The 18612-nt window shown below is 43.3% G+C and overlaps 2 protein-coding genes across 7 annotated transcripts in view; one reads left to right on the forward strand and one right to left on the reverse strand.

Moving 5' to 3' along the window:
• Positions 1-8556, reverse strand: part of INSYN2A (inhibitory synaptic factor 2A) — a 60720-nt gene extending 52164 nt beyond the window's left edge. The window contains exons 1-2 of one of the 3 annotated variants that reach the window (XM_081912771.1): positions 7788-8556; positions 7283-7400 (exon numbers count right to left, since the gene is read on the reverse strand). The gene's annotated coding sequence lies outside the window, so the exon portion shown is untranslated. Of the gene's footprint in view, positions 1-7282 lie in introns of all 3 variants that reach the window. The other 2 variants (XM_081912770.1, XM_081912772.1) reach the window with 2 other exon arrangements.
• DOCK1 (dedicator of cytokinesis 1) overlaps positions 1-18612 on the forward strand; it is a 383360-nt gene that overhangs the window by 194709 nt on the left and 170039 nt on the right. The window lies entirely within an intron of this gene.

An 18612-nucleotide genomic window follows, 5' to 3' on the forward strand; every position in this document is an offset into this window, starting at 1 on the left:
ATTTCCTGTTAATAGTTTAATCTTGGACATCAAAACATAGGTCCGGTTTTCACAACCCTGTAAACCAAACTGTGACTTAATAGGACAGCATAAATGTTTGGGCTCCTGGAGAGAAGCTTGCAGCTGCTTTGCTTCTCCTTGGTCCCAGGGCTTGTGGTTAGTGAGGAGAGAGCCTAACAACAAGCCCAGATTTGGGTGACAGGCTTAGCTTAGCACATGTGCAAAGGAAGACAAGGGAGGAGTAAAGAAGCTGTGAGCTCTTGCCCAGGAGCTCGCATGTTCCTGTAGCCCCAGAAAGCAATAGTTTGGCTTAGTATGTCATGAAAACCAGGCCAGACTAGGGAGCTGCTATAGGGTTTCCAGGAGTCCCTGTTATGGCAGGTTTCTGGCCACCTGCTTTACAAACTTTAGGATGATGTTGGAATAATCAAGAGGGCTTTCTTAACAAACCTGTGATGCTTAAAATCATCTGTAATCATGCGTCTAGTGGTTATTGTTTTAATACTTCTATAGGATCAAAGAGGACAACAGATACTATTGTGAACTACTATTGTAATTTCTAATGAGGATACTGCAGTAAAGTGTTGTTGTTTTTCAAGGGGGAAGGACCAATTCAGCTACTTGCCAAGTGCTCAAGGGACCCTATGTATGCCTCTGGTCCTGGTCCTGGTCCTGGTCAGAGCTTGGATAGATGACCTTCTGCCTGCAAGTCTGGAACTTATTCCTGAGTCCAAAAAAGTAGCAAAAGGCTAGGTCATTTTCATCTTGCTGTGATAGGGAGAGACAGCTTTAAACATTAACATGTCATGGAAGATTAAAACCCCTGGAATGTTGGAGCTATTTTTACACGACAGTACAAAACGTGTGGTATCCCATACCCATATCCGGTGAACAGCAGAAATAATGGTTTCTAAAATACCTTTCACATGCTCTTATAAAACAAATTTCTTGGTCACGTTTTCCTCCAGTTTTGCCCTCTCCATATCCTGTTTTCCCTAATACTTAATAAAAACTTGCTTAATTTCTTAACTATATTTTCATTGCCCTTTCCCATGTAACCAGTTTTCCCTAATACTTGATAAGCTATGTTTACATTGCAGGTGTGTGTGTGTGTGTGTGTGTGTGTGTGTTTTGCAAAAGAACACATCTTCATTAAACTAATAAAAGTGCAACGAAAAGCAACCAAAGATTAATAGAGCAATCCAGATTTACAGCCTGGAAATGCTGGCTGGACTTTTGATGGAGTGGATATGTCCTTTTGACAGGTCCTGCCCAACTCGGGCAGCCTCTGCTGACAGAGTAGGTCTATCATTGGCGGGGAAGACCTGCCTGTGAGAAGCCCCCCTTGCACCCACTGAAAGAGTGGTATATTCACCAGCAGAAACCCCAAAGCTGGGCATGTTGGGGGTGGGTGTAGGTGGAAAGGGATCATGGCTACTGGATCTTACACTGACCCTGCTGTCATCATGTGACTGCAGCTGGCCTGATCAGGGCTTTTATGCTGTGCCAGTTTGAGAGATGGTGCAATGAAAGACTATTTATCCTTTTGCCACCTTCCACTCTGACTGGTGCAAGCAGCAGGGCTGTGGATGTAATGCAGACTGTGCCATTCCCTTAACCCTCTGCTGCCACCCGGGAGTTAGGACTGCACCCTTAATAATATGTTCCTTCACAGTTTAAGAAAAGCATAAGAAGAGAAATTGAATAATGGTGTTAAATTTACAAAACAATACTATAATTTCAACTAATAAAGCAAAATGATCAAATGAGTCGGTGAGATGCAAGGTAAAGAGGCTCCTGATTTTATTTAATACTTTCTCTTCTTCATCTCTTCCTTGGATTGCAAACGTCAAATATGGCCCAGTCTCTTTCATAGTTGTGTAGTATTCACACACAAACATGCACATGCGCAGCACACACACTGTAGATTCATTTTGTCAATTACTTAGTAAGGATGCAGATATTAAAAGGAAATAAAACATGCTAGGGCTTGTGAAATGCTAAACTATGCAATAATTTGGAGGGAAATTCAAACATTCGTTTATCTTGGGAATAGCTTTCATTCCTTTGGGTTGCTTTAACAACAGCTGCTTTTTCTACTTGGAGGTGTGCAGTCTAAAAGGTTGGTTAGAGAGATCTGATTGGCTCTACCTCCTGTATGAGTCTACAATTGTCATTGGAATAATTTTGTCCTGGGAATGTATGTCAACAGTTTAGTTATAAGTGAATTATATTGCAGTGTATTTGGGCTTTAAATCACTCGTAGGTGGCTCATGAATGATGATATCTACAAGCATTAAACATGTTGTGTTCACACTGATAGCATCTTGACATAAATCTCTTTGCAAGTTGGCAATGTAGTCTCATGTGGTGGACTTTACCAGCTGCACTGATATGAGTGGGCTGACCAGTAAAAGAAATGGTGGGGAAGGTAAAGGGGCTTTGATGTCTAAAACCCAGTGAGGATATTAAGCAAAAAAGTATGCACACAAAATAGACCTGCCTGTGAAATTTTTGCCGCTTAGCTTTGTGCTACATGCATTTAGTTGTTATTTTTACTCTTTCTGAAAGTGATAAACGGTGCAGTAAATAGGTTTCGCAGTGCCACAGAAGAACATCTGATCATGTTCTGTATAATTAATAATGAATCTTAGGGCTTCAAAATATGTAAATGTGAATACCAGACTAGTTGTACAACCTTGCATGTTGTCATGTAACACTGTGTCTTATTTGCAGCTCCATGTCACTTCTCCATTTGGTGGGGGGAAGGCGATAATACTGGTGATAATACTGCACCAAAGTCCTTAAAATCCTTACTTTTGGAGAGCTTAAGCAAGTGAGCATTTGTTCTGGCTGGTCCACATCAAGGGTTACAGATGAGGGCCAGAATCCTAGGGCCAAATGCTTCCAAGCTAAATTCTTACTTGGAATTTATGTTATTTTCAGCAGCTTTCCTCACCCCTAGTCTCAAAAGCAACTTGCCATGTAGTATGAGAGGCAGATATTTCAGATACACAAGTCCAAGGTCCCATAAAGCATGTGGAATTAGTTGTTTGAATATAGATTTGTTAGTCCTCTGCCTATTCTTAGTACCTAGAATGCGATTTCTGCATTAATTTATTATGTGATGATGCAGAGCATTATCTGTGATATAAGCAAATTCTGTCTGATTGACTTTAAGAAACAATTGATGTTAACTAGCCCTTTTTTGAATTAAAAGATGATTAGAACTGTTCTGTGATAATTGGAAGAGGGTTTTTGTTTTTTTTACATACAATGTTTGTTGAATTTTTATTTCCAGGCAACAAGATAATATTGTCTGTCTGTGTGCATGTTTGTATGGTGGGATCATAGAGTTACTCCATAGCCTGAATGGCAATGGTGGAGAGGGGAGAAGGGCAGAAGAAATAATATGATTTCCCTTTTTGGACCAAGTTGGTTAGAGCATGGTGCTGATAATGCCACAGTTGCAGGTACGATTCCCATAGGGGGCAGCTGCATATTCCTGCATGGCAGGGGGTTGGACTAGATGATCCTCAGGGTCCCTTCCAACTCTACAGCTCTGTGAAATACTAATATTATTGTACAGCCAGTTCACTCCACTGCTAAGCTCTAATGCCCCAGATTCAAATAGTAATGTGACTGATGAGAAGACTGCAACTGGATTTAAGTCACAGCATTACTGCACATTACAGGCAGAGCAGCCCTCAAAGGATGATGTAGGAAAAGGGCTTTATAACATGCAGAACATCTTTCAGGTATTTGGTGCAGGAGTGCATTCAGAGCGTCTGCCAAACAGATTTCCATCCAACATGGTGGAAAGTCTTCGATACCGCAGTCTGATTCCTTTTGGAAGAAGCTGGTGAATGTTTGAAAAATATGTGCATGAATACAATGGGGCAATGTGAAAATCATTGATAACGTTTAGAACAAGAAGTGATGGACACATATGGCAGGCCTCTTCAGTTGTTCATAAAGTATGCTATGGAGATGTGCAAGGGGAGAAGGAGATTTATTAGCCCCCTTCCCTCATTTTTTTCCAGATTCTAAAATGCACAGGGAGTCTCCACAAGTATTAGAGGCTTCCCCTTCAGAAGGTCACCCTATAACTCATGAGAGCTAGTGACCATAACAAGGGGTGGAGGTTTTGTTCCCACCCCTGCAGCCCCCATTTTCAAGTAATACACACTACATCTTTGTCTGAGAAATAAAACTATTGTTCTCAAGAAAATATTATTTACTGGGAAATATTTATATACAGAGAGGACAGGGAACATGTGACCTTCCAGATGTTGTTGGACTCCTACTCCCATCACCCTTGGCCAGCCTGGCCCAACATTCAGGGATGATGGGAGTCCTAATCCTGTTGTACTCCAATTTAGGTACTCCTGCTCTACAGTTACTATTTATTGCCCCTGCCGTGCATGATGTTGAAAATCTAATTGCATTATAAAACTGTAAAGAGCATTTTTCTGTAAGAAAGATTGAGTTTCTTCTGCCTGTGCAAGACAACACTGAGGCCTACATCTAAGGCAACATAAAACCTTCATTTAGTTTGCTTCCATGTTGATGGTCTGCTTTCAGGTCTTCCTGCCACCAACCCCAAACTGGCAAATACCAATGAATATTTTTATTTCAATAATTGTATACCGCTTAATCACAGTCATCTCTAAGTGGTTTACAGGACACCCAATACACCTAGCAATGACTTAAAACTATAATAAAATCAGAATATACTGCTGAGTGCATTTGTAATTGTTGTTTTAATAAATGAATGAATATTTATGAAGAATTTAAAATTATAATTTTATGTGTTGTGTGAGGAATATTTCATGTTCAAGTACATTTGGGGTTGCATGGCATGCATTTCTGCCTTTTGCTCTCTCAGCTTGCTAATTTATATCTTCAGTTCTAAGCACCCATCACTGCTTTGTTGCTCTTGTGCTCTACTTGCTTGTTGTTTGCACCCATTTCTCATTGGCTGAATTCAGTTTAGTTTTTTTTCCTGATTTCTAGTTTGGATGTCAGTCCTGCAAGAGTGGTTGCTTGTTAGCTTAATGAACAAATCTGTGCACTGAATGGCAAATAGTTTAAAAGCCCCCCTCCTCATCAGTAACAAATGGATTCTTTATTGATGATTTCTATTGTTTAAATGGCTATACTTCTGTATATTCATAATTAACTTGTACTAATTTATTGAATGGAGCACCTGCCCATTTTGTTCTTACATATTTTTTTAATGCAGGGATAACTTCACAGCATTTTGATTAAGGTTCTAATGATACCCATTCCACTATAAAAAACTTATTTATAACACAAGTTCATGTGTTAAGTCAACACCACAGCATGCTGATTTTTAAAAAAGCTATGCACAGAGTGTAATAGCAATTCTCCCAATATAGATAAACAACCTACCAGATGTACTTATGTCATCTGTTTGGACAACAGACCATTACTCTCATCACGTATTATAGCTTTGAATTTATTTCTGCTTATACGCAGGAGTATAAAATAAATGCTAAAATGAAGTATATCTTGATTTCAAGCATTACTTTCCCATTTATGTTCTTTCTAATAGCAAAGTGCATAAACATTAACATACACATGATTTTTCTTTGATTTCATGCTTCAAATTTTTGCCTAAACATTTTGTGTGATTAAAATGCATTGCAATGGTCACATCTGACAATTTCTAGCCAGTAGTTTTTCATCCAGCATCTTGGTGTTAACCTTGATGTGCACAGAATCAGAGAAGCAGAATATAAATATGAAAGGCATCCCCATAGTGGGGAACAGAAACTTAAAAAATGAATCACATATGTGCACCGATGCTTTCTGTGTCAGTTTGCTTTACACTATAGCAACATACTGGTGGCGGGAGGGGGGGTGCGATTTCTGGAACTAGGGTAGGAAAGGAGAATGGATCTGTCCAAACTTTCTGGTTCCGAAGGAGTTAAACACTCCCTCACTATATGCCTGTGTAGGATTTAAGCTGTTTAGACAGACAAGGTCGAATTTAAACCGCTTCACTGCCTAGCCTAGCTTTGTAGTACAGAGGGCGAAGAGGGAGAGTTGCTGCTCCTTTGGGACAGATCCCATCACACACACACACACCAGTCTGCTCCAGGGCTTTCCAGATTGTAAAGAATGGTCGGAGAGGCTTATCTTTCAACCCTCCAGCAACCCCCCCCCAAAAAAAAACCCTGGCTTGCTAGCTGCAACCTATGTTGCCCCCTGATTGCCGGAGCTCGCTCTAGCGTGTTATGAAGTGGAGAGAGACGGAGGTCACAGGAGAGGATTTTTATTTCGAGTGCTAAAGACGCAAGGCGGACCCCGCTCCCCCCCCCGCCAGCATGAGGCTGCAGGACGCAAAGTCCCGCCGCGATATGGCCCCGGTGACTTTGGAGCCGGAGGCGCGCTATTGCCCTTTTCGTCTTGCTCGCCTGGTGCAGGTGGACGGGACTCCCCATTTGAACGTGTCAGAAGTGGAGAAAGGCAGCGTCAAACCAGAATCCGATGTTTTAGGAACAAGCAAACACGCTTGCACCCCTTTAATATATGATTAAGGATTTTTTTTGGGGGGGGGGCTAGCTGTGACTAATCTACTCACCGCAAGTTACCGATGAGGAGGAGATCTGCTCGTAGTGTTCTCCATTATCATGCAGATCAGTGGCAAAATCTAATTAGTCCCTTCGCTGGGGAAAAGAATGGCTGGGTAGCTGGTGGTTTGGGGCTGGAGTCTTGAGGGACAACAGCCCGGAGGAGTTCGCGGATAGCCCCCCCCCTTAAACAGCAACACCGTCACCTGAGCACTTCAGCAGTTTGTATGATGTGAACTGAAAACGACCCGGCCAAGGTTTATGGCATTTTTCTAGAACGCTCAAATTCTAGGACATGTGAAGTGGTATTCTCCAAGCTCGCCCCCCCCTTTCTGCCGTGAAACTTATAAGATGCAATCGCGTTACCAGGCAGCCGCGTACTACTATTGCATAACACGACTCGCCCCCCCCTCACTCGCCCCCCCCCTTTATAACAAAATTCACGCTTCGCATATTTGCTCACACTTCTGCTTGTGAAGTTTTAATTAGGCAGCCATGGTAACTCACTCTTTGCAATGAAGCCTCGTTCCGGGGAGATGTCGAAGCTCCCGAGCACTCTGATCCCTCTGGAATCTCTGAGCAGCTTTTTGGGGTTTGGGGGAAAGTGGGAGGGGGGTAATTTTTTAGGAGGGGGCGAGTAGTGTCCGCACAAAATCTGGGCTGATTCTCCGTGCGATGCTTACCTTTTCCTACGCTTCCTTACAAATAAGTAAAGGTCTGTGCAGTTCCTTTGCGATCATGCATCTCTCCCGGCTCACTTCTGCAAGCTTGCAGAGCAACGATCCACTCTTGTAAGAGCATCTGCTGCAAGATAACACCAATGGGATTTTTCTTTTCTTTTTTTTTTAAAAGAAGAAGAAGAAGAAAGGGGGTGGAATTGCTTCCCGGAGACTTGGTCACCGCTGCCAGCCAACCGGCAGCACCGCCGCTGCCTCCTCTTCCTCCTCGTTAGATTTCGCAGTGAAACATTAATTCAGCCGTGACTACGTGAAGCAATTGTCAGGGTAGCAGCAGCAGCAGGAGCCACGCAGTCTGGAAAATGTCCTCATTTACTGCAATTCAGTGCCTTCGCTGTGATCTCACATACGATAAAAAGGAAGCCGGTGCGGGGGGTGGGGTGGGGGTGGGAGGTTGTTATGGGGAGGGAGGGGGTGGCGGGGATCCTTTCAAGCAGCCCCCGCGTCAAACCTGGCTTCTTGATGTGTTCACTTTGAAGCATTCTCTGTAGTCCTCCCGTCTTGCAGGCAGAGGCTTCGGGCAAGCTCCCTCCGCTCCTACTTTTGGGAATGCACGAGAGAAAGGGGAGCGTGTGCTGTTTTGCTGGCGCTCGGTGCGTGCGCGCGTGTGTGTGTGAGTGTGCGCGCGTGTGTAGCTCGGCGGAGAAGAGACGAGAACTGGCGCTGGCTCTCCGCTAGGGAGAGTTCTCGTGTTCCTTCTGATGCAGGAAGCCGGTGTGACCGGGAACTTGTTGAGTTCAGTATGCAGTTCTTCCAGTGATGGACGGGGAACCAGGGATAGCACAAGGAAGAGGAGGGCGGACCTCACATGCGAACCCTTTGGAAATTGGGGAAGGGAGATTGGGATCTTTCCAGAATGGATCTGGATTCCCCATCTCTTTACAGCGTTGCCCTTTTGTCATTACAGTTTAAATGCATTTCCAGACTCAGGACATAGAGTACTGTTTACATTATCTTGAGGCTGAATCGGAAAACAGCAGAGTTAGCGGTTTTGATTATAACTTAAGTCAGTGTACCCTGTTTGACTATAAAATGTAAAACACCCCACAATTAATTTGTTGGGGTTTTTTTATATAATTTTTTTAAATAGAAATTTGCTTCAAAATATTCTAGAACTGGACCTGCCTGGCTGACGTGTTATGACCTAGAAGGGACCTCTGGCAACCCCAGATGCCTGTGTTTGGGGTAGAGTACAGTAGTTGCTACAGTTTCTCAGTTCTCAAGGATGGGGTTTTTACCTGTTTTGGATGCAACAGAGACATTGAGGTGGGGGATTGTTTCTCCACCAATTATACACGTGTAGTGTAAAAAGTGGGACACAGGTGGCGCTGTGGGTTAAAGCCTCAGCGCCTAGGACTTGCCGATCGAAAGGTCGGCAGTTCGAATCCCTGCGGTGGGGTGCGCTCCCGCTGCTCGGTCCCAGCGCCTGCCAACCTAGCAGTTCGAAAGCACCTCCGGGTGCAAGTAGATAAATAGGGACCGCTTACCAGCGGGAAGGTAAACGGCGTTTCCGTGTGCAGCTCTGGCTCGCCAGATGCAGCTTTGTCACGCTGGCCACGTGACCCGGAAGTGTCTTCGGACAGCGCTGGCCCCTGGCCTCTTAAGTGAGATGGGCGCACAACCCCAGAGTCTGTCAAGACTGGCCCGTACGGGCAGGGGTACCTTTACCTTTACCTTTAGTGTAAAAAGTAGTCAAGAATTGTTTTATTTTTTTAAACAGCGAAAAACCTCTAAAGTCAATAAGTTTCAGAATTTAATAAACCACCCCAGGTTTCCATTAATTTTCCAGTAGGACATTGCTGACATGGGCAATAAGAGCTAAAGCAAGCTTTCTTAAGACATATATCTGGCTGAGTTCAATGGGACTTAATAGTCAGTGGGTTTATGACTATACCGTTAATACGACTTATGTATATGCATAGGTTTCAGTGTGGCATTTTGAGTGCATTGGAAAGATCAGTTAAATTTCTGTATAATTCACATTTTCTGGTTAATTGGGGTTTGTATGTGCATGTATATTTAAACTATTAAATCATTTTTTGTTCTCATTGTTTGGTTTTCTTAAGTGTGTTACTATATTGTAACATTTATAATATGCCTAAAAATTAACAAGTGCACTTATTTTTAAATACAGCACAGTCTCTTCCCACGTTTTCATACATGGGATTCCCATCAAATTTGCAGATGACACAAAACTGGGAAGGATAGCTAATGCCACAGAAGACAGAATAGGAATTCAAGATGACCTTAACTTAACAAATTGGAAAACTGTCTCCCCCCCCCCCCCCGCAATGAATTTCAACAGGGACAAATGTAAAGTTTACACTTAGGCAGGAATAACCAGCTGCACAAATATAAGATGGGAGACACTTCCGGATTTCCGGTTCAGGTTACAAGAAAGGAGATTCCGACTAAACATCAGGAAGAATTTTCTGATAGTAAGAGCTGTTTGACAGTTGAATGGATTCCTTCTGAAATTGGTGGACTCTCCTTCCTTGAAGGTTCTTCAGCAGAGGTTGGATGGCCATCTGTCATGGATGCTTTCGTTGAGATTTCTGCATTGTAGAGGGTTGGACTAGAATGACCCTCAGGTTCCCTCTCAACGCTACGGTTCTATGGTTCTATAATACAATGCAAAAGAAAAAGGGAAATAGTAGGGAAGAGAAAAGCAAGCACTGGAGCAATTGATAGTGCCAGGTTGGTTTTTCCCCTTGTCATGATCTTCTTCCTGGAAGGCACATGTATAGCCTCCTACTGCCTACGGCCTATGGTGGTAGAGGCCAGCATAGACCTTTCTTCTGGACCAGGTAACTTGCAGTTGGAGCAGAGTGTCCTTTCATGCAGAGAGGGGGTCAAGCTCCCTGTAGTTCATACTCTGGAAGCTGGGTGGGGGTGAATTAGTGGTCTCCTCATATATGATTAAACAGTAGGATCAGTGGAAGGTGAGTGCTTGCCTTCGATCATTAGTTGTGGTTTAGATATGTAGATATGTGTTTCAGGCCGGACTCTTAAAGATTAAAAGGTAAAGGTAAAGGGACCCCTGACAGTTAAGTCCAGTCACGGACGACTCTGGCGTTGCGGCGCTCATCTCACTTTACTGGCCGAGGGAGCCAATGTTTGTCCACAGACAGTTTTTCCAGGTCATGTGGCCAGCATGACTAAACCAGAGCAGTGCACGGAAACACCATTTACCTTCCCGCTGGTATTTATCTGCTTGTGTTTTGATGTGTTTTCGAACTGCTAGGTTGGCAGGAGCTGGGACTGAGCAACAGGAGCTCACCCCATTGTGGGGATTCAAACTGCCGACCTTCCGATCAGCAAGCCCAAGAGGCTCAGTGGTTTAGACCACAGCGCCACCCGTGTCCCTTCTTTAAGATTATCCTCAGATAAATATAAATCTGTTTATCTGTTTGCTGTGTAGCTGCATATAATAGTGCCATTGCTGTGCTTTTAGCTTTAAGGCAAAGGGAAGAACTGTTCAAACTTTGCACTGGAGCAAAAGCTGCCATCAATTCTGCCGTGCAGTGGCAGCCATTAAACAGGTCAGCAGAACAGGGTGGGAGATTTATGGGGTAGATTTAAGGCCTGGTCATCCGATTCACTGCATTGTTTTCCATAGAGAAGCTAGGATTAGTTTTAATGATCTTGACACGACACAGTTCACAGAATAATGCCAGCTCTAGTGCCCAATGCAGCCTCTGGTTCTGGTGATCTCCATAAGATGACGCTGTGATGTGCTTTAATGTTGGGGCAGAGAGATGGCAGCCAATCATTCTGTTGTATAGTTTCCTACTTGTTAGGTGTCTTCTTCAGACAGGAATGAATTGATCTGAACACTAAACTCGCCAGAGTTAGCAGTATAGGTGTTAAAGCGTAGATTTGCTGCAATGCCAGGGATTGGATGCTCTAGTGACTAGAGTGGGTCCATAGAGTAGCAGCTGCCTTGTCTTGAACATTTATGGCGGACTTTATTGCATGCCACAGGATGAAAATGAAGGTCTTATTTGTTTATTTAAACCTGTAGTGGTGTAGAACAGTTAAAACACAAACCAAGAGTACTAAAAGCACAAAAATGCAGCAAAGTATTGCAATATATAAAAAGACATGGTCAGATTACTGGTCAGGGAAAGCCTGGGGGAGGAATGTTGGGGAGCTTGGGTGGGAGGGGAAAAAAGATGTATAAAGTAGGTAACTGGTGGAGCTTTCCATATGGTAGGGGAAAGAGGTGCCAAGTTGCCCTGAAGATTGAGGAAGCTGCATCATGTGTGTTATGTCACGTGGTGTTTCAGGAGGAGCCAGGGGACAGAGCCAAATGCAGTGGCTGGCAGCTCTTCCTCTCTCATGCTCAGCAGCCTTGCATGGCAGCCAGAGGAAGAGCTGGTCACTGAAGCTGTGCTCAGCCCCATGCTTGGCCTCCTCCACTCCCTGACAGTAGGGAACATTGGGGGCTGCGCCCCATATTGCAGGGCTCCAAAAATGCTTGGTCCCCTGGCGTTGGTGTCCCTGGTAGAAGAAATAGCATTCCAACGAATAGGGCAATAGCAGAAAATGCATGTTTTTGAGTCACCACCATCCAGTGGTTTTCCATTGCAACTCTAAGCACATGAGGAGTTGGTTATCTGTTGTCACAATCCACAGGCAAGATAGGAACAGGGAGGCTGCTGCATCTACAGGACAACACCTAGTTTATCATGCATCTTAAGCTGCATGATCATTTAAGAGTTATCCTGTGGATGTAGAATGCCCCTCCTCCTAAATGATGCTCATTGTTTATGATAGCTTCTTATCATTGTTCCAAGGTTTAATATCACAGTTATCTTACTGTGCAGTTTCTACAGCATCTCAGTAATGCTGGTCACTGTCTCCTGTTATCTTGTCTATTAAGGCAGCTTTGATAGGCTGTATATTTCTCCAGTGACACCCCCTCCCCAAAGAAATGTCTTTAGGTTGGGTTTCATATAAATGTCTCAGACCTAGGTAGTCACTATGCCTTCTTGGGTTCACTGGCAGGGATAACTAACTTCTGATTATAAGGCCAAGTCAACCCTTCTTCTTCATTATTTGATGTATAAAGACATAAATGAATCCCACTACAGATTTTTTCATCTTCGATGTCCTTTCTCAAATTGTTATGAAGATGCCCAACTCTTGGATTTGACAGGTCAAAAGAAGAGATGCAGCATTATGACCGAATCATAACACAGAAGCATAGTATATTTTTTCCCTGACAGCAAGAACAGAAGAATCTAGCTCTTTACACATTGATGATGCAAAGGGTGCAGACAGTATCTCCTGGTTTGCACATCATAGTAAGCCAAACTGTGGCTTAACTGGACTGTGTGAATAGACAGGTTGTAGCTATTTTGCTCCTCCCTGGGCTTTTTTACTCCCATGCTACAATGAGCCAAGCTTTCCAAACGCAGGCTTGTGGCTTGAGAAAAAGCCTTAGTGACTATGCAGCTCCTCTCATAGTTTGGCTTATCACAACATGCATACCAGGCCAATATCTAGCAGTGTCTAGCAAAAAGAGCATTAGTAAATATTTAACACCACTTGCTAGTTCCGAATGGAGGAAACATTTTTCTTCCAATTTCCAAATCTATGAACGATGTCAAATGTGAAACAAAATGGATCACCCTAGTGATTTCTTTAGAAATCGCACCAGTCCATTCAATTCCCAGTTTGAGAGTCTTTTCTGTCCTTGCATGAGAGGGAGCAGTCACCAGCTTGAGGTATCAGCACTGTACATATAGATGTCAAATGTAAATTGTCATGTTTGTATCATTGCTTGTGATTGAAATTCCTATTTAATCTTGTAGATAATTTAAATTAATCAGCTACCAAAATCAAATGGTGCCAGTATCTTTTATATTCATCAAAATGAGTGATATTTAGTGCTGCTGAGTCTTATTTTGAACACCTAATACTTACAGTCTAATACAGTTTGAGCAATTCCGACAGAGTGGGTGTAATTGCAGGCATTACAATATTATCTAGGTTACTCCAGTTGCACTAGGGCCGTTCTGATTTCATGTCAAGAGTCTTGGTTTCTTTAAATTGGAAAGAGAGAGGGTTTTGTTTCAGAGATGAACTGTGTTTGGCTGTTCATTTCTGTAATCATCTGGGACCCGCAACATCATTAGATGTTCTGTTGAAAGCAATTATTTTTATATTGCTGAATTGCTGATGTTAAATAAGCTGCTGGCTTGTTTTCTGCACTACTGTTGTTGCATAGGTTCCGGCTCTAAATTTTCGCAGTCTGCCTAAAGTTGGAATGGAGGATGGCACAGGTGTTACCTTTGACACTTTTTCTGAAAAGCAAAGTTATTACTGTGGTTTGGATTCATCAGCGGTTAATTGTGTTGCTTTCCCTTAACATTCTTGGTGGACTGGTTGGTTAGTTGTCAATTACTTTGTAAAATATGCAGTCAAAATTAAGCTCTTTCGCTAATTACCTGATACCGCCAGTCTCTGTGTAGGCAGAACAGCTTGGTGAATCTAATTTAAGGCTCCTGGCACTGTCATTAGGCAGCTATGAGTGATTTCTTTGGTGCAGAGCTGTGGTGTAGTGGTGGTGACTGGATTGTGGATGACATAGCAATATATGATCACGTTGGCCAAAATACTACTAGGTATGATAGAAATTGGCATAAGGAGTAAGGTTCAATGGTGTAAGTTTTGCTGTCCCAGGGCCACACCAGGGTTCACCAGGATTCAATTCATATGATAAGTAAATGAATGCTGAAAGATCTTCATACCAAACACAGCTCTGTATTGCTTAGTTTAGCAGTAGGCAGAAGGTTGAACTGGATCTAATGGTAGATTTCCAGTAGATAGGCAAAGTGTGTGCAGCAGTTTGTACCCCTTTATGCTAAACTATTTCGTGCAGTTGGGGTACTTTGATATATTGAACATAAAATCTAAATATACTAACACTTCTTTGTTGTTGTTGTTGTTGTTGTTGTTGTTGTTGATGATGATATACCACCCTATACCCGGAGGTTTCAGGGCAGTTCACTATAGATTAAATCCTAAAACAGAAATATTTACTTAGGAGCAAACATACATTGGAATACACTATCAATATTTATTACTTTTGGGTTGTATCCAATGCTTCTGTTCTCCATTCCCCTGCATCTTCAGTACTTTATAATGGGCAGATGGACACTATTTCTATTCAAGTTCAGTTATTTTCATTTTAAATGTCAGATTTCAAACGTGTTAGATCTCAAAACCTACTTTTTTCTTTCTAATGAACGGAGTGTAGCTCTAAAGGTTGAAGGAATACTTGCACAGTACTTTCAACAAATGTGAAATATTTCACAATCCAAATTATTATGCAGCCTGTCTAGTTAGGAAATAAATGAAGATCTAAGAATCTACAATAGCATAATATATAGTACCCTAAATGACTACATTTTGCTCTTTCTTGAGCAACCATTTAGCTAGTCACCATTACGGATGATTTGTAAGTTTTGCAGACCTGTTCTCCAGTACAGAATATTTTCGACCATCTGAATAATAAATATTTTTTTTTTCTCCCTAATTTGCTCTATGAGAACAAACACACAATTATTTTTGTTGAATTATCTTGTGGGAAATTGTGTTAAGATTGCATGGTGTGCTACAGCTGGAGAGCATACATAAAACACATTACAGGAAAGAGCTGTTTAGAGGACTAAGGCTTGTTCTTTGCATGAAGCAGAATTCAGTAGAAATTAGGTGGTGAAATGGACTGTGTCATGTCAGACTGTGTGTGTGGTAGTGGGGGTAACTTTTTAAATTGCGTTCCCATGTTAAAAATAAAAATAAAAATAACTATCCATATATAGTCCTCCAGACGTTGTTGAATGACAGCTTTCATAGCTCCTAACTAGAGGCTGTGCTGGCTAGGGCTGATGAGGGTCAAATGTCAACAACTTCTGTAGGGCTACAAGTTATCCACCTTCTCCTCTATCAGTTCAGGAGTCTACTGCCTCATTTTGCTGCACATGTTTACCAGGCCTAAGATGCTCAGAATGCTGGTGAGTGACTCAGCACAGAATCAGAATCCATTCATGACCATCTGGTTATATCCAGTCACTGTAGGTTTTCCAGAGGTTTATGTCACATAATTTGAAAGCTGTAGTGCCCAGGCCATTGTACTCTGCTGCCTCTTCCAATACCATAAGGGTGCCATAAAATTACAATTTTATCTTTCAGTATCCATGTTTGTAATAAGGAACACTGGGAGGAAAATGTCACAGTGCCTCAATAGAAGATATTTGTGGCAATTGTTCTAAATTTGTTATATGATGATGATAATATATGCCACATCTTGTCATATTCCATTTCCAATAATATGTGCACAAGTGGTTTGGGGTTTTTTTTAATTACTTCACACACCCACACGGCTAAGGAATTTATTAAGGCTTGATATTCTGCTGTAGAACAGATTCAGTGGCAACAAAACACAAAGAAAAACATACTATTGTTGAGAACAAAAACAAACAAACCCCCAAGTAAATGCAAAATCCAAATCATTCCTCATCTTCAGTGACCAGCATGGCAGCCTTTAACACCATGGTGAGACATGATGAGGTAAAAGGAATTTATACCTCTATTAAACTAAGAAAGCATCTGCTTAACAACCATGAGAAATATGGGTGTGCAGATCTTATAGATGGAAAAGGCCTCTTTTATGTTTGTCCTGTAATGGTATATTGAAAGATTATAAAGGAGGCCATATTTAAAGATGGTGTAATTAGAGGGGCAACATGCCAGAGGTCAAATTTCCTTCCTTATAGCTTTCCATATGTCAGTATGTACATGTTAAAGTTTGAAGTGGTTGAGGCGATTGCTATAGGAACTAAAACCACATGGACTTTGCCTGAGGAAGGTTGTTTTGAGATTTGCAGGAGAATAGTTGACTTAATTTTTTCTGCTCTTCGAATCTTTTCCACATTCATTTATTTTCTGAAGAATGCATGGATGTTGCAAAGGAATTTAGGGGATATATGAGAACTGACTGTCATTTTGTATAGACTGCTGGTCAGGTCTGTTTAGTTGTTGATTGGTGCAAACCAAATTGCCCTAGAATATGCTGAACATATTGCAATGATAATGGCTAAACTGTATTTCAGACACCTTGTCCCCTATTACAAATTAAGCAGTCACAGAGGAAAGACCTGCCCTCCAATCACTGGATAGTGCTTCTCAAACAGAACACACTCAGTGGAGGCTGTTCCGTTGTGAGTTCTCAAGTGATAAAACATTAAATTACACATATAAATTCTAAACATATAAATTACACATGTACCAAGACTAGATCCAGGTTTATGTGGGTCCAAGCAAGAGACCAGAAGTAGGTCCTTGCTCCACCTCCATTGGACTCTCCATACAAACACAAGATGGCTCTCTCTCAGTGTAAGAGAGGGAAAGACCTTGAACTGAACATAAGGGCAGCCCTGGTATATCAGACCAAAGACCTGTTCAGTTCAGCACCTTGTTACCCATATTTATCAGTCAGATACAGTGGTGCCTCGCAAGACGAAATTAATTCGTTCCGCAAGTCTTTTCGTCTTGCGAGTTTTTCGTCTTGCGAAGCACGGTTTCCCATAGGAATGCATTAAAAATCAATTAATGCGTTCCTATGGAAACCGAACCGCCTTCAGACCAGGTCTGGGGACAGTCTGTCCCCCGACCTCTTCTGAAGGCTGGCGGGAGCGAAAGTCTTTGCTTCCCCCCCGCTTGCCTTCCCGGGACAGTCCCGGGGGCTTTTAAAATGCTGGTGGGCGGCAGTGAAGCCTTCGCTGCTGCCCGCCAGCATTTTAAAATCGCCCCGGAACAGCGGAGGAATTCTCAGCTGTCCCGGGGCGATTTAAAAGCCCCCGGGAAGGCAGGCAGGGGGACAAAGACTTTTGCCCCCCGCCCGCCTTGGGAAGAGGTCCTGGACCTCTTCCCAAGGCGGGCGGGGGGCAAAAGTCTTTGCTCCCCCCCGCCTGCCTTCAAAAGCCGTCCGGGGGCTTTTAAATCGCCCCGGACAGTCCCGGGGCGATTTAAAAGCCCCCGGTTAGGCAGGCAGGGGGAGCAAAGACTTTTGCCCCCCGCCCGCCTTGGGAAGAGGTCCTGGACCTCTTCCCAAGGCGGGCGGGGGGCAAAAGTCTTTGCTCCCCCCTGCCTGCCTTTCCGGGAGAGCGGGAAGGCAGCGCTGCCTTTTCCGCTCTCCCGGAAAGGCAGGCAGGGGGGAGTAAAGACTTTTGCCCCCCGCCCGCCTTGGGAAGAGGTCCAGGACCTCTTCCCAAGGCGGGCGGGGGGCAAAAGTCTTTGCTCCCCCCACCTGCCTTCAAAAGCCGTCCGGGATAGCGGGAAGCGATTCCCTGCTATCCCGGACCGCTTTTAAAATGCTGGCGGTGGGGAGCAAAGCCTTTCGCCCCCGCCGGCCTTCCTGGACCTCTTCTGAAGTCCGGAGGGGGGGGGGGAAAGGCTTTGCTCCCCACCGCCAGCATTTAAAAAAAGGTCCCCGAGATTTCCCTATGGGCTTTCGTCTTGCAATGCAAGCCCATAGGGAAAATCGTCTAGCGAAGCGTCGCAAAAACCGAAAAACCCTTTCCTCTTGCGGGTTTTTCGTCTTGCGAGGCATTCGTCTTGCGGGGCACCACTGTATTTATGGGAAGCACACCAGCACTCATGTTCTCATGTACTCATGTTCCCCAGAAGTATCTGTCATTCCTCCTCTTACTTCTTCCTAGAGGCTTCTTGCCAGTGGCCATCCTCCTTTATCTCACGGCTAAACCTGCTTTATGCTCTCTAGGCTCCCTTAAAATAAAATTGCTGGGGCTGCCTGCTACTGGACTCTTGGTGCATCTGCTAGCTGAACTGGATTGTACGTGGTGGTGGGGAAACATGAATATCTCACCAGCTTTGTGCTTCCTCTGTGCTGTCCCCGAGCCTATGATCTGCCATAGGAGATATGTTCAGTTCTGTCAGCGGTGGGCAGCTAAGACATGGATGCAGCAGATGCCCAGACATGTCAATTCCTGATGCCATATTTGTCCATGTCGGTTGTAAGAAATTCATACATATCGTATATGCAACCATTTTACACATTTTCCCTTCCTAATGAACCTCTGAAAAGCTGTTCCTGAAGGTTGGTTAACCCTCTGGAATAACATGGGAGGCAGCAGGAATGAGTAATCTATGGAACTGGGGATCCTCCTTTGCATGAAGAGAAATATTCTACACTATCACAATGGTTATCTTTGGATGTAAGCCAGTCTTCTTTTAGATTAGCTGTT

The sequence above is a fragment of the Podarcis melisellensis genome (assembly GCF_964234715.1).
Source record: "Podarcis melisellensis genome assembly, chromosome: 5".
NCBI lineage: Eukaryota > Metazoa > Chordata > Lepidosauria > Squamata > Lacertidae > Podarcis > Podarcis melisellensis.